The 26,402-nt window shown below is 36.1% G+C and overlaps 1 long non-coding RNA gene across 1 annotated transcript in view; it reads right to left on the reverse strand.

Moving 5' to 3' along the window:
- Window positions 1-26,402, reverse strand: part of LOC117979984 (uncharacterized) — a 377,942-nt gene that overhangs the window by 276,848 nt on the left and 74,692 nt on the right. Inside the window, exon 5 of the long non-coding RNA XR_008625161.2 lies at window positions 12,446-12,509. This is a non-coding gene — a long non-coding RNA (uncharacterized LOC117979984). The remainder of the gene's footprint in view (window positions 1-12,445; window positions 12,510-26,402) is intronic.

Here is a 26,402-nt window from a genome sequence, read left to right on the forward strand (position 1 = left end):
CTGCATTCCAGGCTGGGCAACAGAGCAAGACTCTGTCTCAAAAAAAAAAAAAAAAAAAAAAAGGAGGAAAGGAGGCAAGAGAATTATAAGTTGAAAAACATTTAGCTGCTAAGGAAGGGTTAGAGCTTGGAGAGTCATTGGCTTTTCAACAAATAGGAGCAAAAAAAAATTACCATAATTTTTGGAAGTGGATTCTAGGGAGTGAGAAGAGCAGCCGTTTGTCTCCAAATTCACAAAAATGTGAAACTGAGTTAAGGCTCACTGTCCTTCTCAAACCAGGTAGCCCTGTGGTTTCCTCATTCACACTGAGTTTTAAATTCTACCTCCACTTGGGTCATATGATTATTTATTATTTATGGAGTGACATATACACAGCTCATGTTTTACTAATGTAAAATTAATTAGTAAATGTTCAGAAAACACTTTGAAGATGAAAAGTTGTATAAGTGCTAAGTATTATGTCATTATTACAAACAACATAAAAGTCACAGAACCTCATAAACTAAATAAGTAGAGAATGACCTTCTTACTCAGCACTCAGGAGAGGATGGCAGAGGGTCAGTCTTGGTGGAGTCAGCTGGCATGGACACCTCTGTAGGACAGGTGGGCTCAAGGGGGGTGAAAGCAGGAGGGCTTGCCATTACTTCTCAGGTTAATTTTCTAAAAGGACCAAATTTGTAAAAATAACTTAATTTGTGTTTTAAAGTTCTTGAAAATGAGTTGCTTGCTTAATATTTTTGTGGAAATAGAAGCACTATAAATCCTAAATAAAAGAAAAACAAAAGTAATTAAGATAAATTTTAATTATTAGTGTCTGTTTGTCTGATTCATTTTTGTGAGTAATCTTTCAATCACAATTAGAGCATTCATGTAAAGTGTGTATGTAACTGCTGAAACTTCAAGATGTTTAAGAGATTTCTTTTTTATTATTTTTGTGCTTTTATTTTAGGTTCAGTGATACACGTGAAGGTTTGTTACATGGGTGAACTCATGTCACGGGGTTTGTTGTGCATGTTATTTCATCACCCACGTATTAAGCCCAATACACGATAGTTATCTGCTCCTCTTCCTCCTCCCACCCTCCACCCTTGAGTGGACCCCAGAGTCTGTTGTTCTCTTCTTTGTGTTCATGAGTTCTCATCATTTAGCTTCCACTTATAAGTCAGACCATGTTATATTTGTTTTTTTGTTCCTGTGTTAGTTTGCTAACGATAATGGTCTCCAGCTCCATCTATGTCCCTGCAAAAGACATGATGTCATTCTTTTCATGGCTGCATAGTATTCCACAGTGTATATGTACCACATTTTCTTTATGCAATCTGTCATTGCTGAGCATTTAGGTTGATTCCATGTCTTTGCTATTGTGAGTGCTGCAATAAACATTTGCGTGCATGTGTCTTTGTGGTAGAATGATTTATATTTCTCTAGGTATATACCCAGTAATGGGGTTGCTGGGTCCAATGGTAGTTCTGCTTTTAGCTCTTTGAAGAATTGCTACACTGCTTTCCACAATGAGTGAACTAATTCACACTCCCACCAACAGTGTATAAGCATTCCTTTTTCTTCACAACCTCACCAGCATCTGTTACTTGTTTGCTTTTTAATAATAGCCATTCTGACTAGTGTGAGATGGTATCTCATTGTTGTTTTGATTGCATTTATCTGATGATCAGTGACATTGAACTTTTTTTCATATGCTTGTTGGTCATAAGTATGTCTTCTTTTGAAAAGTGTCTGTTCATGTCCTTTATTTTTAAAGAGATAATCATACTATGAAAATCAAGAGGACACAAGATATCTATTTCTAATGATGTATGTTGATATAGAGACACTAATAGATATGTTTGCACTATTCTATTTTACCTATAGAAAGTGGTGAGCCAGAATTTAGGTCTTAATTTTTAATTATTGGAGCACTGCAGTGCTTCATTTCTATACATTGTTAGTGGTATGATTTAACATTGTGGTTGGAAACAAGAATAGCAACAATTAGAGAGTATTTAGTTCCTTCCCATTAGCTATGCCTAATGCTTAAATCGCAATTGGCCTGAAAGTCAGACAAATTGCTGACTGGTTCTATGGCACACACAGGTGGGCAAATAATTTTTACATTTTTATTCTAAAGCTAATTAATTTAACACAAAGACAAATGTTCACATACACATTATGGTCTTTTCTGGCACTCCAACAAAATATATGCCTTGATAAACCTATTGAGACTGACTCATATTTTTAATAAAATTTTTAGACAGTTTTTTGGTTTTCATATCCTGCCATCATCTAGATTCTAGCTGCAGTATAATATTTGGCAGATTGTAATTTCCTGATAGCTTTAAAAATCAGTCACTTTACACATTCACATTAATATTTAGCTTAATTAGCTGTAAGAGAAACTTTGAAATATTTCCCATCGAATTAAGTTAAAATATTTTTTATTTAATTAACAAAACTAGCTAAAATGTTTCATCTTGGCTTCTAAGTAGTATGTTCTGTCTTTCATGTCAACTTGCTCAGCTCCTTCGGCTTCATAAACTATGTATGAGAAAGAGTGTGTAGACAGACCCTGGTTTCATCCTTTCAAGGAATGAATAATAAATATTTTGTACAACTCACTAGCAACTCACAGTTTCTGAAATATCTAAATAATCCTTTATATCATTAGCACTTTATTATTATTATATCTGAATGGCTTCAGAGTATACTTGGTGAATAAATAAAACACATATGGAAAATTAAGGCATGTTGCTAAAATCAAAGCAGGATTTTTATTCCTCACTTTAACTTCCACCCAAGACTCAATTTGTGTTGAATGATAGGTAGTCTATTTTTCAACCAACATTCCACATAATAATAATACTTTGGAAAAATAGAATTTATTGTATTACATTGTTTTTAGAGAATGCTTTAAAGAAACAAAATCTGGATGTTGACAAAGTCTAATTTTCCTGTGTGTATACATAAATTTTATATGTATTTTGTATTGTGTGTACATGTATTTTGTGTATGTGTATACATAAGTATTGAATCTATGTATATATACACACACATGTACACATGCTGGATAACTACTTTCTCAATGAAACCTTTTGCAAGTAGGCAGAACATCTGAATCTTAGAAATGCAGACTAAAATGACAGAAATAAACAGTTCATCCACCTTTAAAATTAATTTTTGTGCATTAACTATGATTTCACATATTCGAGTCAAGACAGATAGGTCACTGTAGTAATCTTAGATTTGGGCTGTAAAATAAGTGAGAGTTGCAAATTAAAATGACTGTATGGTTTAATTTTCCTTCTGGAGATCAGGAAAGAAGAACTTTAATCCCAACTCTAATCCCAACTTTAAATGTGCTGATAATAACTAAAGGAGAAATTTCTACCTTAAATGCTAATCTTCTCTAGATTTGAAATGTCCTAAAGTGAAAATATGGTCCCACAGTTTCCCTTATTTAAAATTAGAAAACTGGAATGGGTGATTAGCATAGTTTCTTCCAGCTCTCAAAGGCTATGAGTCTCTTACTCCAGGATATTTATGTTCGATGGGAGTTTGAAGTCAAACGATGCTCTCTCTTAGACAAATTATTGCACACAAGAATCACTTTTATATTGTCTTGTACACAAAACCAAAGGTGAAAAAATAAATGAAGGATATTTGTGTATCTATAGATTGAATTATGATAAATTTATCATTATTCAATTTTTCATCTACAAAAGCAGCAATTTTTAAATAGTTCAATCTAGTAGAAGGACACAGTTAAAAAGAATAGAAAAATATAACCCAAATACTTGCCACATAAAATCTCACATTTATTTATTACGCTATCATTGCGGCTTATCCCATGGCAAGCTGCGTTGAGGAAACTATGGAAACATATACCAATGAGTATAGGGGAGGACGTTTTACAGCACATAGCCACCCCTAAGAAATTGATTTAATAGGTTTACAATATCATTTAGTCAATATTTTTTCCAAAAATTTTAAGCGCTATCCTAGACTCAATAGTGAGTTGATCAGATTGAAAAAGTACCTTCCTCTAAGTTCTTACATAGTGAGATTTTTTTAGGTTTTTTTTCAATGGACAAAACATTTCATGGGTATAAACATCCATAGAAATATTGAGACATTAATTTTTACACACAATGTGCAAACATAATTTGAACAAAATACTTTACAATGTTGGGAGTGCTTTTTAAGTAAAATTAAGTTTCCCAAAAAAATAAGACTTTACCTACATTGGAGATCTAGTTAATACTATCTGTTCAGAGAATATCATCTGGTCAGACACTGATTGCTAGAAAACTAAAAAAACAAATTTTCTGATAAATATTTGATTGTTTGCAGGTAAAAATAATATAGGTATTAATATAGGTCTCTCAAATTAATAATTAGTACAGTCATTTCAATGTATGTTGATTTTTCTTTATATATTAGAAACATACACACATACATACATATAAGCATATACAAAGTATTACAGATGGGTATTTAGTATATAAAATATTAAAATGTGTTTATTATATTAATATAAAATATATAAATAAAATATAAAAATATTTTTATGGGCTGAATTGTGTTTTCTCAAATTCTTATATTGAAATCCTAATTCCTAGTACCTCAGAATGTAACTTTATTTGAAGATAAGTAAATAGAAGTAAGTTAAAATATGGTTATTAGGGTAAGCCATAATCCAATATGACTGTTGTCCTTAAAAGAGGAGGAAACTAGGACACAGATATGTGCAGAGGAAAGATCATGTGAAAATACAGGGAAAAGACTATCTAAAAGCCAAGGAGAGAAGCCTTAGAACAAAACCAAACCTGCTAACACTTTAACTTCAGACTTCTATCCTCTAGAACTGTGAGAAAATAAATTTCTGTTGTTAAAGCCACTCAGTCCATGTACTTTGTTATGGAAGCCCTAGGAAGCTAATATAAAATGCAATATAGTATAAAGCATATAAAACAAAATTAATTTTTTATAGTTTTTGCATTTTTACATTTATTAGTAATCTTGTTCACCATTGTACTCCCCTTGACTGGAATAATAGTTTGCACATAGAAAATGTTCAACAAACATGAGTACAATAAATTATTTAATTAGCTTCTTAAGAGACATTTCTTCCAAATCTGTGTAGGCCAAAGTAAAACATTATTTAACAATATTAAAACATAAATATATTGGGACAAAGTTGTCACCCAATTCATAAATAATATGACAGACAATTTATTCTAAAAGTGTTTAACATTATTATCCTCTTCCTCTGTCCAATTACTATTTCCAAGTTGTACATAGAACTTAATACAGATAACAGTCCTATAAATCTGTGAGTAGTGATGAATAGATCCCTGGAGCACCTGAAGGCTGCTTTAATTAAGGCATTAAAATAGCAGACTTGAATCCTAATATCAATAATTACTCTAAATGTAAATAATCTAAATACCTAATTGAAAGATATTGACAGAGTAGATTAAAAAATACCACCAATCGGGCCGGGCGCGGTGGCTCACGCCTGTAATCCCAGCACTTTGGGAGGCCGAGGCGGGCGGATCACGAGGTCAGGAGATCGAGACCATCCTGGCTAACACGGTGAAACCCCGTCTCTACTAAAAATACAAAAAATTAGCCGGGCGTGGTAGCGGGCGCCTGTAGTCCCAGCTACTCGGGAGGCTGAGGCAGGAGAATGGCGTGAACCCGGGAGGCGGAGCTTGCAGTGAGCCGAGATCGCGCCACTGCACTTCAGCCTGGGCGACAGAGCGAGACTCCGTCTCAAAAAAAAAAAAAAAAAAAAAAAAAAAAATACCACCAATCATATGTTGTCTATAAAAACTCACTTGAAATACAATAATATAAGTTAGTTAAAAGTGAAAGAACAGAAAAAGACCTATTATATAACATTAATCAAAAGAAAACAGGAATAGCTATATTAATATCAAATAGACTTTAGAGCAAAGAAAATCACCAGAGACAGAGAGGCACATTGTACAATGATAAAAGGATCAATCCATGTGAAGACACACCAATCATAAAAATGTATGAACCAAAAAACAGAGCAGCAAAATATGTAAAATAAAATTTGATAGAACTGAAAGGACAAATAGAAAAATTTAGAATTATAATTGTAGATTTCAACATTCTTTTCTCAATAATTGTTGGAACTACACAGAAAAACAACAAGAATGTGAAAGAATTCAACAACACCATTAACCAAAAGGATCTAATCAACATTTACAGAAAATCCCACCCAACAACAGCAAACACATTCTATTTAAGTGCTCATAGAACATATACCAAGATAGATTATATCCAGAGCCATAAAACAAACCTCAAAAAATTTAGAATTGAAACCATACATAGTACATTTTCCAACCACAATGAAATCATGCAAGAGATCAATTTTAAAAAGACCAATATCCTTGTTAGCATATCTCAAAACACTTAGAAATGAAACAACATATTTATAAATAATCCATGGCTCAAGGAGTCATTCTTAAGGAAAATCTTGAAAATACATTGAACTGAATAAAAATAGAAAATAAAACATATCAAATTTGCAGGGCATAGTCAAAACAGTGCTGAAAATGGAATTTTATACACCAAAAGCATGCATTAGAACAGAGAAAAAAAATCTTAAATCAGTAATTTAAGCTCCTGCTGCAAGAACCTAGTAAAAGAAGGGCAAAACAAACCTAAAACAAGAAAAAGGATAGAAATAATGATTCAAATAATATTTGCATAAATAAAAAGAAGACATAAATGAGAAGAGGGGGATTAAGAGGGAGAAATTTTTTTAACTGCTTATAGAGAAAACGGTAGGTTTACAGCATCAGCAGAAATATCTCTGGGACCTAGAATTCACCTAAGAACATGTGAATTATTCTGAGCATAAAAGTAACTACATTATTCTATCTTCTCCATAGGATGCTCTTTCCTACAGGATATAAGATAACATAATACTATTGCTCTCCTAGAATGTACTACAGTATTCATGGTCTTTTCTTCAGAGATATCAATAACTAGCTCACACACTATCATTTTCCTAAACCTTCTCTCTTGACTCTATGTTTACCCTTAGCATCATTTACCTATTCCTCTTCTCAATAAAATTTTACTGAAAAGTTAGGTATGCCTGCTATTTACACACACACACACACACACATATACATATATACACACACACACAGATAGATGATTGGTAAGTAAATAAAGTTATTATTTTTACTTATAGTCCTGCTTCTACCCTCCCTCCAAACTCAGGCTGTGCTAGGGGTGAGGGGAAAGGAAGTGGAGACATTCCTAAGCAAGAATGACCTCCCAAAGCACTAGTACAGTAGAGACAATTCTGCCTCTCCTCCTCCAAGCCCCCACCAAAAACAAATCGCTTTATCTCACAGAGTCTTCATTTCTTCATCTTCAAGAAGAACATTATGATATAGTCTTAGTTTCTTTATCTTCAAAAAGAAGATTATGACATCATATCCATATCGAACCACTTCACAGTGTTTTTTTCTGAGAATAAATGAAGAAATACATCACAAGTATTTAAGACAGTCCCTGTCATAGCATCAGTACTCAATAAATACTAGCCAAGATCTATTTATATCTATCTATCTATCTATCTATCTATCTATCTATCTATCTATCTATCTATCCATCCATCCATCTATCTATCTAGCATATCCTTTACAAAGGACTATTTTCCTAGCCATTGCATTTATTCTGAGTAACTACACTTGGATGTTCACTACAGAGCCAACCGAGTTTGGGGAACATACATATATGATTTTTCTATATGGATTTAAAGCAAGGCAATAAGCCCATTTAAAAAGGTTTTACAAGCCACAGGAATGAAGTAAATCAGGAATGAAAATTATTGCTTTTACAGGTGTAAAAACAGATAAGCAAGCAAAGTGTTCCTTAACATTTAAGGACTGAGTGTGGTGGCTCACATCTGTAATCCCAATACTTTGAGAAGCCAAGGTGGGTGGATCTCTTGAGACCAGGGGTTTGAAACCAGTCTGGGCAAAATAGTGAGACCCCCATCTCTACAAAAAAAAAAAAATTAAAAAATTAGTCAGGCATGATGGCATGCATCTGTGGTCCCAGCTATTTGGGAGACTGAGATAGGAGGATCACTTGAGCCCAGAAGGTGGAGGCTGCAGTGAGCCATGATCACAACACTGCACAAAACCCTATCTCAAAAAAAAAAAAAATCTGCACTTAACACCTACCCCAGGAAAATGATATAATTATTCGTTATAATACTAAACCAAGCTAGGGAAAAAAATTTAATCACCTATTATTGATTTATTTTGTTGATTCATTGATTGAACACTGACTATGACCCACAAAATTGGAATAAAATTCTAATTCACAAATTATTTGTTTATGCTAATATTAAATTTATTTTCTTTTCCTATGAACATACCAAATGATACTGGAATGACTGTATAAAAAGCTTTTTTTGATGATTTTTTAAAAAGTTGCCATAGATGATCAAATCTAGAAATCAGGCCAGGCACAGTGGCTCACGCCTATAATCCCAGCAATTTGGGAGGCCAAGGCAGGTGGATCATCTGAGGTCAAGAGTTTGAAACCAGCCTGACCAACATGGTGAAACCCCGTCTCTACTAAAAATACAAAAATTATCTGGGCATGGTAGCGGGTGCCTGTAGTCTCAACTTCTCTGGAGGCTGAGGCACGAGAATTGCTTGAACCTAGGAGGTAGAGGTTACAAAGAGCCGAGATTACAGATCACACCACTGCACTCCAGCCTGGGTGACACAATGAGACTCTGTCTCAAAAACAAACAAACAAACAAACAAACAAAAAACCTACACGTCAAAATCTCACATAATTACATAATTTCTATTTAACATTTGTATTTGCTATAGCTGTTAATGCCTGTTAAGTCATTTATCTTAGATCAGTGGTGGCAACATCAGGAACAGTGAAAATAGGTTATGGATTTCTAGTTTGAAGTAAATGCATGGAAATGTAGACATTTAAAAGACTTTGCAGATAGAAAAATCCTTAGAAATCCCCAGTCTGGTTGCCACATTTACAGATAAGAAAATGAAATTTAATGAAGTAAAGTGATCCATCCTAAGTCATAAAGCAAATCATGGACATACCCAAGACTTGAACCGTGAATTCTTACTCTATGGTCTGTATGTTCTCTACACTACTTTTATGAATTGGTTTAGAACTGATGACTATGCTAAAAATCTGTTTTTAAGTTCCTAGTGGAAAAAAAAAAATCTGCCTTTTTTTTTTTTTTTTTCTTAGATGGAGTCTTGCTCTGTCACCCAGGCTGGAATGGAATGGCATCATCTCAGCTCATGGAAACCTCCGTCTCCCGGGTTCAAGTGATTCTCCTGCCTCAGCTTCCCAAGTATCTTGGATTACAGGTGCCCACCACCATGCCCAGATAATTTTTTTGTATTTTTAGTAGAGATGGGGTTTCACCATGTTGGTCACGCTGGTCTTGAACTCCTGACCTCAGGTGATCCACCTGCCTCAGCCTCCCAAACTGTTATGCCTTCTTTTTCTAAATTTGAATCCAATCATTCCAAGTCTAAATGTTTAAAACTCTGTTCTCAGTTTTAGCATCAAAGAAGGAAGGCTATAAATCTATATCTAAACTTAACAAAAAATGCTGAGGGGGATAAAATAAATATTATAAAATATTAAATTTAATGAACAATTATGAAGTATTTATACAATGCCTTGTTAGGTGCTATGGGGAATTCAAAGAGAATATTGTCTCTCTCAGCAAAAAGCTTACTTACACTTAAGCTTAAACAAAGAGTGTATATGAGATGAAAGGCACAATTAGTATGATCGTTTCACAAATGTATTTTAAGCTTGTTCAGTATAAGCTGTGTGGTGTGGATGGGACCTAATGCTGTGGTTAGTTGATAAAATCAACAGTGACTGAAAGCTGCTCAATGAGAAGAGTTGAAAACTCTTGTCAACAAGATGCCCGGAGCCCCATATTTTTCAGTCCACTGGCCTGTACATCCTTTGTCACCATTTTGGCCAACAGTCCCACCCAGGGCCAAGATCCTTTGTGACAGCTCTTATAGAAGGTGTTCTTTTTTTCAGAGCACTTCCTCTCAAGGTTTATTTTTTCATATTTATTGATAGATTTTAATTGACAGGGAAAAATTATACATATTTATCATGTAAAATACGATGCTTTGAAATACATACACATTGTAGAATGGCTAAATCAATCTAGTTAACATATGTATTACCCTCAGATATTTATCATTTTCATGGTCAAAATTCTAAAATCTACTCGTTTAGCAATTTTCAAGAATACAAGACATTGTTCTTAATTACAGTTACCATGTTATACAATACGGCTTTTGAATTTATTCCATCTGACTGAAATCTTGTATCCTTTGGCCAATAAATCCCAACCCAATTTCTATTCCGTAGTAACCACCATTCTACTCTCTACTTCTGTGAGTTCAACTTTTTTAGTTTCGGCATGTGAGATCATGCAGTATTTGTCTTTCTGTGCCTGGTTTATTTCACTTATAATTTCCTCCAGGTTCAACCATGTTGTTTCAACTGACAGGACTTCCTTCTTTCTTATGACAGAATAGTATTCCTCTATGGATACATAGCACACTTTTTTAAATCATTCATCCATTGACGGACATTTTGGTTGTTTCCATATCTTGGCTATTACGAAAAATGATGCAATGAACATGGGAGTGCAGATATCTCTTCAGCATACTGATTGTATTTCCTTTGAATACATACCAGCAGTGGAATTGCTGGATCATATGGTAGTTTTGTTTTTAGTGTTTTGAGAAACATCCATATTGTTTTTCTTAATGGCTACACTAATTTACATTCCCATCAACAGTGTGCAAGAGTTCACTTTTCTTCACACCCTCTCCAACACTTGTTATCTTTTGGCTTTTCCTTTGCCCCATTTTTAATTGGGTTATTTGTTCTCTTGTTATTGTTTGAGTTCCTTATATTTTGGATATTAATCCCTTATCAGACATGTGTCTTGCAAATATATTCTCCCATTCCATAGGTTGTCTCTTCATTTTGTTGATTTTTTTCCTTTACTCTGCAGGAGCTTTTTAGTTTCATGTAATCCCATTTGTTTATTTTCCTTTCTGTTGTCTGTGCTGTTTCATATCCAAAAATTATTGCCAAGGCCAATGTCTTAGAACTTTTCTTCTACATTTTCTTCTAGTAGTTTTACAGTTTCAGGTCTTATGTTGAAGTCTTTTATCAATTTTGAGTTGATTTCTGTATAAGATATGAATCTCCAGATTACAGTAGATATGAATCTCTAGGTTACTGTCTTTCCCACCTTTAGATTACAGTTTGATGGGAAATACAGTCAGCAGTCAAATAATCACTTTAGTAAATGCATAGTTCAAACCTCTTGCAGAGGCCATGTTCATTTTTGCCCAGCATTATATTGTCAGAGCCTAGCACAGGGCCAGACACATGGCAGTAAATATTTATTGGATGAATTAATATTTCATAATATAAAAGCTGCAACTAACAACCAGGATAGCAAGAGAGAACATATGTACCCCTTCTCAACTCATGTTACACAAAAGAATTAAGCCCTAAAAATATGACATGGGTGAGTGTGTTTTCAGTTCTTCCAAAGATGATACATAGTTAATACCATTCCAGTTGCATAAGAGAGAAGTTTATTCATTTCATATAATTGTTGCCATAGACAGTAGAGTTTAATTTTCTTCCAGAATCTCAATTTAGGAGGGATGATGACAAGTATGGCAGAGGTGTGCTACTAGTAGACATTGCTACCCCCAGATTTAGGATGTAAAAAGTACTTCAATTATTAAGATCCATAAATATAATGTACAATTTTATTTTCCAATTACTCCTGAATCTCATGAAAAGTAGCAATGCTACTACTTTCTGAGAAATTAATAAAATCAGTATTTCTGGAGTGTATTATTTAGTGAGAGATCAAAGTTTTCTCTATCAATTCTAAACTTTCTAAATCAGAAGACTTTAAAATTGCCTATTTAGCATAAAACCTAGAAAAACCATTGATAGCATAGTTTTCCTCTGCCTATGAAAGAATTATTTCCTGAAAAATCTCTCCTAGGGTAAATTCCTTGACCTAATTCTATTGATTTCAATGGGAAAAGATTTTAAGCATCCCCAAGCCCTCAAATTTATATTCATTTATGCTTGAACAATATCACATTTCTGTAACAAAGAGATGATTACATAGTTAAAATTAGTTAAAACAATTTTTCTTTTATTAAGTAATTTATGACTTCTTATACGATCTCATTAGGCTATTCTATAGTTTAACAATCAAAACAGAATATACATATGATATTTAATGTTTGTATAATTCAAACTTCAATGCAAAAAAAAAGAAAGAAAAGAACAAGTAGAGAAATGCAAGTGATATCTCACTTACCAAACAGTTGACTTCACAGCGTGATACACTTGACTATCACTGCCGTAAGCTATCAACCCAAGAGCTAAAGGAAAGAGCACAACACTAGATTAGCTGAACCAACTATAAAACTGCAAAAATGACCACATAGTAGATCTCTCCTGAAAGCTCTGGAAGGAAAAATTCAAATCAGTCTTTGAAAAAGCAAAGAAATGCCTTATACGTTAAAGTGAGGGTTTTTAATGAAATGCCTCATAAAGTTGACTACTCAGAACTTTAGTAGGCATGCTTAAGGGTATGACTACCATTTATTTTAAAATATAGTCATCATTTTCCAAATAAAAATGTCTTGTCTATCCTGGCAAACTCCTTCTCATGAATGGAATAGGTATGAAAAACATTTTTAAAAACATACTTACTCAAAACCATGATTGGTTAAAGTAAAAATTCGAATTACATAGAAGTAATAGAAAAAATAATAGCAAATACATCAGTATACAAGGACGATGGCCCTGACCCACTACAAAGAGTTCTACAAGAAAAATGAAGCTTGGCCTAGTACTCATTTGTGAGTGGCTAGCCTACACAGAGGTATAGATTGTTATCGAGCACACCTTTTTCATGCAGCTTAATCCTGAGACAATGCATGGCTTCATTTATATCATGCTTTAAGCAACTGAACTAACGAATCATTATTTGCTAAATTCCAAAGGACATTTTTTAAAGCATATTATTGCCCAGAGAGTGCTTTCTTAAGCAAGAACCAATCTTCAGTTCTATAAACCTGTGTTATATTATCTAACTGTTTCTTAAATTATTCCAAAGAGTGTAAGACTTTGACCACCCACAATTCTCCGAAAATAAGCATTTTCTAAATTGGCAAATTTTCTGAGTAGTTTATCTTTTAAATAAAATATAAAAGTTCTTTTTAAAATTATTGGTATGGTTTGGCTCTGTGTCCCCACTCAAATATCATGTTGAATTGTAATCTCCAGTGTTTGGGGAGGGACCTGGTAGGAGGCCATTGGATCACGGGGGTGGTTTCCCCTTGCTGTTCTCACGATAGTGAGTGAGTTCTTACAAGATCTGATGGGTTAAAAGTGTGTGGACATCCCTCTTTGTTCTCTTTGTCTCCTGTCGCCTTGGGAAGAAGGTGCTTGCTTCCTCTTCACCTTCTGCCATGATCGTAAGTTCCCTGAGGCCTCCCAGTCATGCTCCCTATTAAGCCTGCAGAACTGTGAATCAACAAAACCTCTTTTCTTCATACATTACCCAGTCTCATGTAGTTCTTTATAGCAGTGTGAGAGCAGACTAATACAATTATATTTTTACAAAAATCTTTCTCAAATTTACCACTGACTTTTCTGACATTACTAAGGGTATATAGTGGATATTGTGGTGACCTTCAGGCATTTTGGAAAACGTACGGTTGATGCCACCATCACCAAATGACCCCAATATTTGGTTTTTTGAGTTCTCATATTTATTCTTTATATTTTATTTATTTGTCATTCCTCAATATCAATCAGTTCAATGATCCTTTCTATGGTCTTTCTTCTATCTTCTTCTAGTTCATTTGAAATATTTTGCAGTAATTTATATGTATAAATTAGAAAAACTGGCTGGGTGCAGTGGCTCACGCCTGCAATCCCAATATTTTGAAAGGCTGAAGTTGGAGGGTCACTTGAAGCCAGGAGTTTAAGACCAGCCTAGGCAACGAAGTGAGACCCAATCTCTATAAAAAAATAAAAATAAAAATTAGTCAGGTACAGTGGCATGCACCTGTAGTCTACTCAGGAGGCTAAGGGAGGAGGATTGCTAGAGCCCAGGAGTTTAGGACCTCAGTGAGGTATAATCACGACATTGCACTCCAGTCTGAGCAACAGAGTGAGACACTGTCTCTAAAAATTAAAAAATAAATTAGAAAAATAAATAGCCTTTGAATGAGAATATGTTGGGCCTTCTTATTTAATTATGTAAGTTTCAGTGTATTGATTTTATATCTATCTATCTATCTATCTATCTATCTATCTATCTATCTATCTATCTATCTTTTGGCTACACAGACGCCCTTGTTTCCTGATTCTTGGCTTTATTCTTAGAGAAAGAATATTCATACAGAAAATGTTGCCAAGTCTCCTGAACGATGTGGAGAACTGTACCTGTTGGTATTTCAAAATGTTTTTCTATAAAACCAGGAATATACTAAAAGGATTTTTTAAAAGTATTTTTCAAATTCAGTCTTATGCTTAAAGTTAGAAATCTTTATTAAATAATACAACTGTATATTAGACACTGTCTGAATACTTTATGAGAGTTTAATTATTAACAAATTAAAGAAATCCACTACCAATAAGGCACATGAGATAAACTTCCACAAAAATATCCATGGACTGATTGTTCTTCTTTTTTTTTTTTTGAGAGAGAGACAGAGACAGAGTCTCACTCTGTCACCCAGGCTAGAGTACAGTGGTGCAATCTTGGCTCACTGCAACCTCTACCTCCCAAGCTCAACCGATTCTCCTGCCTCAGCCTCCTGAGTGGCTGGGATTACAGGTGTATGCCACCATGCCTGGCTCATTTTTTGTATTTTTAGTAGAGATGGGGTTTCACCATGTTGGCCATGCTGGCTTTGAACTCTTGACCTCAAGTAATCCGCCTGCCTCAGCCTCCCAACGTGCTGGGATTACAGGCATGAGCCACCTACCTGCCCAGCCTAATTGTTCTTATGTTCTAATCTCTGGCAGAGGAAAAATCATTATAATTTTCTAATAGTTATTTTTTATAGTTGGGCACTAATTTTAAATCATTAGTGCTAAAATATTCCATCTTGTTGGCCAATGCAGTCAATAGCCTGGACTACTTGGGAAGTCCATCAGGATTGATTCAGTTCTAGACATGGAACATGTCTTTGAAACTTCAGATCAAAGTAGGCAGGCTATTAGTACTCTAGACCCAAATAGACTTTATTTAGTGTAGTTCTAAATTCATGTTGCCAATTTTGATCAAATATACCCACTATGAGTCCTGAACTTCAGCTGTGTGCTCTCTGCATCACATCCTTTCTTTGACACTACTTGAATGAATTCCCAATCTGTTTCTCCACTTTAGATAGTTTTGTACAGCTATTTCCACTTTAGCTAATTTGTAGTTTTGCATTCTTGTCCTCTGCTAAAATGGAAGCTCTTCATAGAAACTTAGCCCTTTTGACTGGGCTACCAATAACTAAGCTAGTTCTTGCCACCTCCTCCATTAAATGATTGGGGCCTTTAGCCCATGGGATTGAGCACCTGGAATCAAACACCACTGTGTTGATTGATGACCAGTTCTGAGGTTGGAATACACCTGTGTGATGGTTAATTTCATGCATCAACTTGCCTGCCCATTGGAATGAATGCCTAGATATCTTGTTAAACATTATTTCTGGGTATATTTGTGAGGCTGCTTGCAAAACAGATTAACATTTGAATGGGTAGACTCGGCAAAGCTGATTGTCCTCCCCAACATGGTCATGTGTCATCCAATCTATTGAGGATCTGAGTAGAACCAAAGGGCCAAAGAAGGTGAAATTATCTCTCTGCCTGTTTGGGTTGGGACATTGGTTTTCTTCTGCCCCCAGGCTGGGACTTACATCATCACCTCTCCTGTTCTCAAGTCTTTGGACTCAGGCTGGAACTACACCAGGTCTCCAGCTTTCAGGTGGCAGATCAGCAAATCACAGGACTTCGCAGCCTCCATAATCCCGTGAGCAAATTCCTCATAAAATATACATTTTACACTTTGGGAGACCAGGACAGATGGATCACTTGAGGCCAGGAGTTTGAGACCAGCCTGGCCAACATGAAAAAACCCTGTCTCCACCTTAAAAAAAACACAAAAATTAGCCAGGTGTGGTGGCGGGTGCCTAGAGTCCCAGCTACTCAGAAGGCTGAGGCACAAGAATCACTTGAACCGGGGGAGGTGGAGGTTGCAGTGAGCAGAGATTGTGCCACTGTACTTCAGCCTGGTGACAGAGCAAGACTCTGTCTCAAAATAAATATATATATGTATAAATATATATATTTCACATATATTTATACATATGCACATACACTATTGGCTTTGTTTCTTTCTTTTTTTTTTTTTTTTTTGGAGACAGGGCCTTGCTCTGTTGCCCACACTGAGTGCAGTGGTGCAATCATGGCTCACTGAAGCCTCAGTCAACCTCCCAGGCTCCAGTGATCCTCCTGCCTCAGCTTCCTGAGTAGCAAGGACAACATGTGCCACCACACCTGGCTAATTTTTTATTTTTTGTAGAGATGGGGTCTCGCTATGTTGCCCAGGCTGGTCTGGAACTCCTGGATGCAAACAATCCTCCCACCTCAGCCTCCCAAAGTGCTGGAATCACAGGCATGAGACACTACGCCCTGGCTGGTTCTATTTCTCTAGGGAACACTAATTAACACAAACTGCTGAAGTGGACTGCCAATAACCATCAAGCCCAAATTTGTTATGGCCTTTCAGAAACCCCTTTGGCCTCATACTCCTAGGAGGCCAATTGCACATACAACTTGACCAATTCTCCTATCTCCTTTCAAATGTGTCTCAGCTTCCTTTCATTTCCCAGGAACTTGAGGTCCTGAAGCCACAGTATTACTCATTCCTGGCTTGAGTGAGTTATAATCAAAATTAAGAGTGAAAAGTTTTGGGTTAAACAGTTTGTGCTTTGGTAGTATAAAGGGTCTTTATGAGAGACACATAATCATAGTTTTGTTTCCTAAAATTTGTCTGATGGTACTGTGTAAAATGAACCAGAAGGGAGACAGTCTTCAGGTAGAGGAATCAGTTAGGAAGCAATTACAATGGTCCAAGTGTGAGGAACTGAAAACCTGCACTGTCGTAGAGAAAATAATATTACAAAAGGTGGGCATATGTCAGAGATTATATTTATAGAATTGACAGAACTTATCTACTTGGATGTGAGTCACAACTGTGAGAGGAATCAAATAAAACATCTAAGTCTGAGTAACTAGAGGGATGATAACCTCTTAAAGAAAAGGAGACAATGGAGAAGGTGTGTACGACAGAAGATGATTATTTAGCAAGCACTGAGAAATAAAGAATTGGTCATCTGGAGAAAGCTCACATCTAAAACCCTAAAAACAGTGTTCATTCCCAAAGGCTGTTAATGAAATTCTGAAAAAGGATATGATTACAAAGAATACATGAAAATGAGAAGACAGAGGGTCAAAGGCAGAATGTCAGGGAATATTTTCACTTATTAAAAAGAAAAAGGAGTCAGAATTTTCGATGATAAAACAAAAAAAGATAAATAAAAATAGTTTTATAAACATTCAGTAAGGAAGCATGATTTCTCATTCCAGGAAAATGGGATAAATGTGTTTTTCCTTATTCCTCCCACTAAATACAACTAAGAACCCTAGCCATTAATTACAAAACAAACAGAAGCAGCCAGTCTGGCTAGTGACTTCAGAGTTTAATAACATGGTAGTTGAGTTCCATGAGTTTTCTTTTTGCTTCATATATTCCAAAATTGGAGCTAAAGAAGCCAGCACCCCCAAAACTCCCAAGGGTACAGGAAGAAAAAAGAAGCCCCAGAAAAAGGCCCCTCCTTCTGGCCAAAAGACCAGGAAAGTATCAGCCTAGCAAGATAAAATTCTTCTAGACAATTACAGCTCTACTCCAGCCAAGACACCATAGAAAAACTATTGCCTCACCGGCACCCAAGCTGGCAAAGGCTGAGTTGGAACCCTATATTTTCACCCTTTCTAGCCTCTAACAAATTATGTACAGGATTTGTATGCTGAAAACTGCACAACACTTACACTTCAACAAAATTAAAAACTTCTGCTCTGTGAAATACCCTGTTAAGAGGATGAAAAGACAAGCCACAGACTGGGGAAAAATATTTGCACATCATATAACAAAGCACTCGTGTCTAGATTATATAAAGAACTCTTTTTTTTTTTTTTTTTTTTTTTGAGACGGAGTCTCGCTGTGTTGCCCAGGCTGGAGTGCAGTGGCACAATCTCGGCTCACTGCAAGCTCCGCCTCCCAGGTTCATGCCATTCTCCTGCCTCAGCCTCCCGAGTAGCTGGGACTACAGGCGCCCGCCACCGCGCCCGGCTAATTTTTTGTATTTTTTGTAGAGACTGGGTTTCACCATGTTAACCAGGGATGGTCTTGATCTCCTGACCTCGTGATCCGCCCCGCCTCGGCCTCCCAAAGTGCTGGGATTCAGGCGTGAGCCACCGCGCCCGGCCTGAGAACTCTTAAAACAGTGGCACAATCCTGGGTCACTGCAACCTCCGCCTCCTGGGTTCAAGTGATTCTCCTGCCTCGCCTACAGAGTAGCTGGGATTACAGGCACCCGCCACCAGGCCCAGCTAAATTTTGTATTTTTAGTGGAGACAAGGTTTCACCATGTTGGCCAGGCTTGTCACAAACTCTTGACCTTAACTGATCCAACTGCCTTGGCCTCCCACAGTGCTGAGATTACCGGCCTGGGCCACTGCGCCCAGCCTATGAGATTTTATTGAAGCTCATAATGTGGCAAAAAAATTAATAAGGAACAGGAAGAGGCATTCAAAATATTAATAGCTCTTTTTTAAAAAAAGACAGAGAGATAGTTACCAAGTGTGCCAGTCTCATTTCTATTTAAAATTTAAGCTTAAGGATTTCAAAAAAAGTTTCAATTTTTTTTTCGTTTTTGTACCTTCAACATACTTGTCTCTTGTGTAGAATTTCTGAAGAAATGAAAGAATGCTACATGTTCTGAGGAAGAAAATAATAGTTACAGTTTGTGTTTAATGAAAGCTAAATTGTGCAAATTCAAAAACCATGTAATTGCCATATACAAGTGCCATATAAGTGTTGCAGAAAATAAGTCTATAAATTCTGTTGTGGTTGTTATTGGGTCTATTAACTACCACCTAAATACTTATTTTTCTATATTTTCCCATCATATATAGTTTCCAGAAGAAATGCTTTTTTAACTATATGAAAGATACATTTATTGTAAAAACAAGAAACTTGAAATAAATTCCAGAAGAAAAAAGTGAATTCATTAAGAATGAATGAGTTAATATTATTAGGTGATGAGTAATTTTTATCAGAAACTACTATGTGCAAACTGGCAAGGAAATATGAAGCTAAGTGATAATCTGAAAAGAGGGAGATAAGAAGGAAAGCTTACTGGAAAAGAGGTCTCTTAAGATAGGTCTTAAAAAAAGCAATGGGCATGAACTTGAAGGAACCCACAGTCTTCTCTGCTGAATGAAACATCAGAGCTGTGCCATCAAATTGCAGACCCTTAGAAGGTATCTAAGGGCCTGGAAGAACCAAGCTGGAAACTTTCCAAACTGAAAGTGCTAATCCTAAATATTAAACCCCTGTTAGTGTGTGTTCAAAAGGGCCCATTAGAAACACATGGATGGCACATCAAAAACATAAGACATGTTATAACATACATTATCCATTCCTCACTATATCAACATGATTGCCTAAATATACGATTTGCTACATGTCTTCTCTCCTCATCACAACAGTCTTTTGTACTGCTTCCAAAGCTTAAAATAAAAAAAGTCTTGTGTTATAGGAGAAGCATATATAATATCCAAATAAAAATAGATAGTCCTGATTTTTCATATTTCTTGAAATCTGTATAAAGGTTTAAAAAAATTGAAGTACAGGTCTACCTTAAGAACTACTGTCTGTGTATACAACTCATTATAAGTTAACTTTAATTAATTTATAAAGATTTAATTTTATTTAATAAAATCTTTAGCATTATATCTTCAGTCAAAATGGTAAACATCGAAGGTATGTACTGTGAAAGACTAAACTACATGACTTTAAGAAATAACAAACGATATATAATGTGTAACCACAAAGATAAACTTCAGTCTACTTAGTAACATAAAGAAAAGCATTTTTTTGAGCCCAAATATGCAGCCAGGGGGACTAATCAAAACCTGCAGTGAGGCCAGGTATGGTGGTTCATGACTATAATCCCAGCACTGTGGGAGGCCAAGACAGGAAGATCTCCTGAAGCCAGGAGTTCAAGACCAGCCAGGGCATCATAGCGAAACCCCATCTCTACAAAAACAAACAAACAAACAACCTGCAGTAAGTAAAGAATTCAAATTTTGTTCAACCACAATCCAGGTCTGTGCTCTGCTCATTTATTTTTAATGTAGACCAGTCCTATTAGAGCTTTTTTGGACAAAGTATTATAAATAAACTGCCATGGTGGAAGATGTTTTCTGTGTCATAAAACAATTTACAGTTGTTACCTTGTTCAGTAAGTCCATGTAGGTAAGTTTCAACATTTTCAGAAATCTACCATATGAACATTTTTAATATCACATAAAGCGCATTCAATAAGAGAATACAGCTCAATTCTTCTAAATTTGTATTGGTAGGCTCAAAGCAAAACTATCTAAAAAATAAAACTCATCCACTAATTTAGCATTTGGACCCATGTAAAGTAATGAAGGTGAAGTCATTACTTCACCTAAGTAGAGTTAAAGCCTGTGGTCTAGATAGAATTTATAGTGTAATTTAATCTATAGCTACTGGAAAATCTTTCCTTATACTTTAAAATTACACAGTTTAGATTTGATTATCCTTATCTGTTTCAGATTTCTTCTTTTAAGGTGGGAAATATTCACTGGAAATCAGACTTTTTGATGAGCCCTCCTTCTTACCAGTGCATCCAAAGTTGCATTTTTCACTTCCTAACCTTGGCAAATATTAACAGTGGTCATGGACCTGCTATACTAAAGATCCAAAAGGCCCACTTAGAAAGTATCTAAGATTTTTTCTAATCTAATGTTCAACAGCCAGTGAATTTTGCCTATTTTACCCTTAAGAGAAATCTTGACTCCCTTCTGCCCTTCCAAAAGAATTTTTGTTATCAGCTATGCCAATTCCCCCGTCACTCCTCTATGCTAAGTGACTTTTCTTGGTGTTTTCAACTGTCTATGGATACTTCTTCTGTATTATTGTGAGCCCAAAAGTATCTGAAACAGGTCTCAATCAATTTAGAAAGTTTATTTTGCCAAGGTTAAACAGCTTCAGGAGGTCCTGATAACATGTGTTAAAGGTGGTCAGAGTACAGTTTGCATTTATACATTTTAGGAAGACATAACACATCAATCAGTACATGTAAGAGTTACATTGGTTTGATCAGGAAGGGCAGGACAACTTGAAGCAGGGCTTCCAGGTCACAAGTAGATTTAAAATTTTTCTGATTGGCAATTGGTTTAAAGAGTTATTATCAATAGAAAGGAATATCTGGGTTACGATAAGGGGAAACCAAGGCATTATCATGGAGATGAAGCCTCCAAACAGCAGACTTCAGAGAGAAAAGATTGTTTCTTATTAGACTTAAGGTCTGTGTTGATCCTAATGCTGGTTGGCTTTTCTGGAATTCCAAAAGGGAGGAGGGTACAATGAGACACATCTGACCCCCACTTCCAATCATGGCCTTGAACTAGTTTTTCAGGTTAATTTTCGAATGATCTTGCCTGAGAGGAGGGGTCCATTCAGATGGTTAGGGGGACTTAGAATTTTATTTTTGGTTTACAGCACTTTTACATTGATTTTAACTCATACACATTTTTTAAAATCTCTTCCATTAGACTCCAAGTTCACTGAGGGCTGGGTCCACCAATGGTCCGTGAAGAATATCTATTCTTTGATTCCTGCCCCACAGGAGAAACCAATGCACATTTGCTGAGCTGTTTTTCAAAACTGCTTCGTCTTATTATCCTTTGATGGAATTTCCTCTTGGTAGGCATGTGCCATTGTTTTTTGTCACTTCCTTTATATAGGACATTGTAAACAGAGTATCTTAGGTTACAATGTTGACTCCTTAACTCAGAGGTAAATCTACAGGAATATCCAGACTCTGAGGGTGTGCCAAGGGGCTTAAAAGGAAGGAAACAAAAACAGCCACAGCAGCAACTTAGCCAAAAGGGGTGATGGCTTAAGTCACTTCCCCACTCATTATAACCTGTCTTCCACCTACCCAACGGATCTGGGATAATACAACTATTAAAAGTAAATTATGGCTGGGGGCAGTGGCTCACGCCTGTAATCCCAGCACTTTGGGAGGCCAAGGTGGGTGGATCACGAAGTCAGGAGTTCGAGACCAGCCTGGCCAACATGGTGAAACCCCATCTCTACTAAAAATGCAAAAAGTAGCCAAACATGGTGGCACACGCCTGTAATCCCAGCTACTCAGGAGACTGAGGCAGGAGAATCACTTGAACCCAGGAGGCAGAGGTTGCAGTGAGCAGAGATTGCACCATTGCACTCCAGCCTGGGTGACAGAGTGAGTCTCCATCTCAAAAGGAAAAAAAAAAAAAGTAAATTATAAGTCATTTCTTCTCTTTAGCAAGACATACATCAATAAAGAAAATCTCAAAGTAAGAAGAAACTTTCATGAACATTATAGGGTTTCTAAATAATTAGTTCCAAAGCTATAGGAATTAACATTTTTTTCCAGTCCAGATAAAAGTTTAATTATTCCTAAATAATCTTAATATGGTTTGATATATTTACCAAGCCACAAAACTAAAAACTGAGCCCTAGAAGTATCATGTCAAATAAAAAACAGCCTTTGGAAGGCACCTGTGAAAGATTAGATGAAAAGATGCCAGCTTTCAATTTAAGTAGGCGTGACTCATATCAACTCACAACCCTGATGACTACTTAGCCCTCACTGCTAAAGTACTTTGGCTTTTTTGTTCAGACAAGTTGACTTTCTGGTAAATGGTTCTTTTGTCTCCCTGATTTGTTGTGCAACCTAATAAGAGTGTGTTATTGTAATTGGCATGTAGAACTGAATATTCTTTTCTTTCTTGGATTTATAGAAATCCAGGAACCTAATAAAAATGAACCTACAGTGACATAGTACTTAATTCATGCAACAGCTGGCGATTTATTTTTGAAGAGGAACTCTTAAGTAGATATGTTTAGTAGGTTTATGGTCTTCTGGATTTGAAATTTGAAGCATCACTCATTTGTTCACCCTCTCCTCGCACATTTATCACATGAAATGAACAGGTTTGCAATTCTGCAGATTCTACTCATCCCTCATATGGGATTAGAACAGGTTTGAAATTCTGCAGAGATATGGGATCTAATAATTTGTCTATCAGGGATCTACTAATTTAAATTTAATTCAGTAATGAAGGAAACTTTAACATTGTCTACTATCAATGGATAGACAAATTATTTCAGGAAATAGTTACTCCAGTAAACAATTCCATCCTGTAATATTCCCTGAAATAATTTGTCTATCCAAGGATTAGCAGACAATGTTAAAGTTTGCTTCATTACTGAATTAAATTTCTTTTGACCCAAAATGAATGGAAAATGGGATGGCATGCTTAACCAAATGTTTTGAATAACTGAAACTTAACAAAGAGTATTAATTGTTAAAGAGTTAAAATATTGTAAAATACACTTGACACAATAAAACACATTAAATACAACAATGTATGTACTCTCTCCTCGTTATTAATGTTATTTGTTAAGATACATAATTATTTGAGTGTCTTAGCTTGGTTTCTCAAAAAACAGATCTTGAAACAAAAGCTTGCATGCAGTAGTTGACTTGAAAGTGAGTTGGCCATCACTAGGGGCAACTCTAGCTCCACCCTCTGGGACCTAATTAGTTGTATTTCAGAACTGTACCCGCTATGACTAAAGAGGGAAGCTTTTGTCCATCAGCTCCCATTTTACATTGGTCACTGGCTATCCTGGCATCAACTCCTGCGTTTCCAAATTGTCCATCTGGGAGTGTCCAGCAGGTTTCTTCTGGCAGAAAGTGAGCAGTCTGGCCAGGCCCAGTGGCTCACGCCTGTAATCCCAGCACTTTGGGAGGCCGAGGTGGGCGAATCACAAGGTCAGGAGATGGAGACCATCCTGGATAACATGGTGAAACCCCGTTTCTACTAAAAATACAAAAAAAAAAAAAATTAGCCGGGCGTGGTGGCGGGTGCCTGTAGTCCCAGTTACTCAGGAGGCTGAGGCAGGATAATGGCGTGAACCCGGGAGGCAGAGCTTGCGGTGAGCCAAGATGGCGCCACTGCACTCCAGCCTGGGCAACAGAGCCAGACACCGTCTCAAAAAAAAAAAAGAAAAGAAAAGTAAAGAAAAGAAAGTGAGAAGTCCTAGATGCTGACTTTAGCAGGGCACTTATCAAGTTACCTTTGAGCACAGCGGATCCAAATTTATGTGGTCACCACAACTGCAGTTGAAATAAGAGATAAGGGCCGGACGCTCATGCCTGTAATCCCAATACTTTGGGAGGCCGAGGCAGGAGGATCACCTGAGGTCGGGAGTTCGAGACCAGCCTGACCAACATGGCAAAACCCTATCTCTACTGAAAATACAAAATTAGCTGGTCTTGGTTGTGCACGCCTGTAATCCCAGCTACCTGGGAGGCAGAGGCTGCAGTGAGCCGAGATCACACCATTGCACTCCAGCCTGGGCAACAAGAGTGAAACTCCATCTCAAAAAATAAATAAATAAATAAATAAATAAAATACAATAAAAATAAAGAAATAAGAGATAAGTCAAAAAGAATTTAAAGTGGTCCATAAAAGGTGTCAAATACATTGTTTTCTGGTGTTGTACATTCAGAATGTGATAGAAGATCACAATTTTTCATATATTTTAGTGCTTTCCAGGATCCAGACCTCTTTTTCAGATAACTTATAATGAAGAACTTGAGAGTCTCTTTAGAAACTGAAGAATGAATGCAAAGATGTTATTACTCTCTATACTAACTTATGAACATATAAATTATATAGTCAAGATTGAATAAGATGATTATGCCTACAGAATAATGTTTCCAAAAAGAAAACAATTAACATTAATATGAAAATAAAATGTGTTCATAAATGTAAATATTTTCATTTTCTTTTCCCTTGACTTTTAGACATTGCAATGCCGGCAGCCGAAAATCTTCTCAAGTTAGTTCATCAGTAATAAGTTGTTTTCAAGGGAAAATTAATTCTTTGGATGCCAAAAGAGACCTCTTCTTGAGAGTCATTATGATATCCATAAATGTGTAATAATAGAAAAGCTGCTTTTAGAAACTCTGCTTTAAGGCCAGAGTTGGCCTTAAATTGACTGATATCATTGATTAAAGTGAGGAATACATTATCACATGCCATATGGCAGAGCGGATATAGGGACAAGCAATGATAATTAAGAAATTAGAATCTAAAACCAGCTACATATGAATTTTGAGTCCCAGCGCTGTCACTTACTAACTGGATGAATTTTTACAGTTATTTAAATTATCAATGCCCCAGTTCCAAATTATTTTGAAGATAAAATAACACAAGTAAAGTACTTATCAGAGTACATGGCTCATATTATGAACTCAGTAAATTTCATCTATTAGTATTTTCTATTTTGCTTATGAGAACTCCAGGCCTAGAAACTCACTGTAGAATTCTGATCCTAGAACCCATATTTGGTGTGCAAAGAGTAAGCTACCTTACATACAAGCAGCTTCTTCCTGGCTGGCCAAGGCATTCTGCCTCCATTCTTCCACTACCTGCCTAGGAAATATGATCCTCTGGGTTGCAGGAACCTAGAGCAGGCTGTCAGAAGAGGCACTGCTGTTATCTGGGGACTGAGACGGACTGAGACAGCTGGATTAGAGGACTTACCCTCTGGAACCAGGTGACACTGACCCTGACTGCTCTTACTATCCCTCAGTCACAGTATAGCTATTTCTGAGAAACCTGGGCAAAACTTAAATGGAAACCTGTACTGGATTATTTTTCTCTCTTACAGTGTATGAGCAAACAATCCTCAATAAAATAAGATATCTTAAAGTCAATTATTCTAATGAAAAACTTCAGTACCAATATGATCCAAATCCACAATTGAGATTTGTCAGGTTCATAGAAGAGAGATAGTCAAGACAGGAATAAAAGCAGTGGTAAGA

This window comes from Pan paniscus, chromosome 3 (assembly GCF_029289425.2).
Source record: "Pan paniscus chromosome 3, NHGRI_mPanPan1-v2.0_pri, whole genome shotgun sequence".
Taxonomy (NCBI): domain Eukaryota; kingdom Metazoa; phylum Chordata; class Mammalia; order Primates; family Hominidae; genus Pan; species Pan paniscus.